Source organism: Trypanosoma equiperdum (genome assembly GCF_001457755.1).
Source record: "Trypanosoma equiperdum strain OVI genome assembly, contig: ctg_720, whole genome shotgun sequence".
Lineage (NCBI taxonomy): Eukaryota > Euglenozoa > Kinetoplastea > Trypanosomatida > Trypanosomatidae > Trypanosoma > Trypanosoma equiperdum.
This window is the reverse complement of record NW_027124666.1, coordinates 884-1,453: the sequence shown is the minus strand read 5'-3', so window position 1 is coordinate 1,453 and position 570 is coordinate 884.

Here is a 570-nt window from a genome sequence, read left to right as displayed (position 1 = left end):
AAAAAAAAAAAGAAGGGAAAACAACAACAACAACAACAGGAAAAATATCGCACATGTCCTCATAACTAGCGACAGGAATATTCCTCGCATATCAAACTCCCTTAAGTATACCACCATCCACCCCAAACCCGTGTGTAAACATGGGCTGGAATATAAAAACTCATCCATTGTTTTTTTTTTGAAAGTATATATATAAATAAATATATATAAACAAACAAACACTTTCATGCGGCAAGCACTCTAATTTACAACCTTTTGCACCCAGTGTATACATATATATCATTTTTTTCTCTCTTTTCTTCGGTTATTTTCTCATTTTATTTCGTTGCATTACAACAAACGCCTCCGTAGTTCTAAATTATTGGACCGAAGAAAAAAACAGAAAAAGGAAGATGACACATCAAATAAAAAAAAAAAGAAGAAACTTCCGCACAATGATACCAACAAACCGAACATGTAGTTGTGAAAATAGGAGAGAAGAATAAAATAGTAACGAACGTCACAGTAAAGAACAAAAACAAAAATAAAAACTTTTAGCATAGCTGCAGAAACGGAAAAACATATATATAT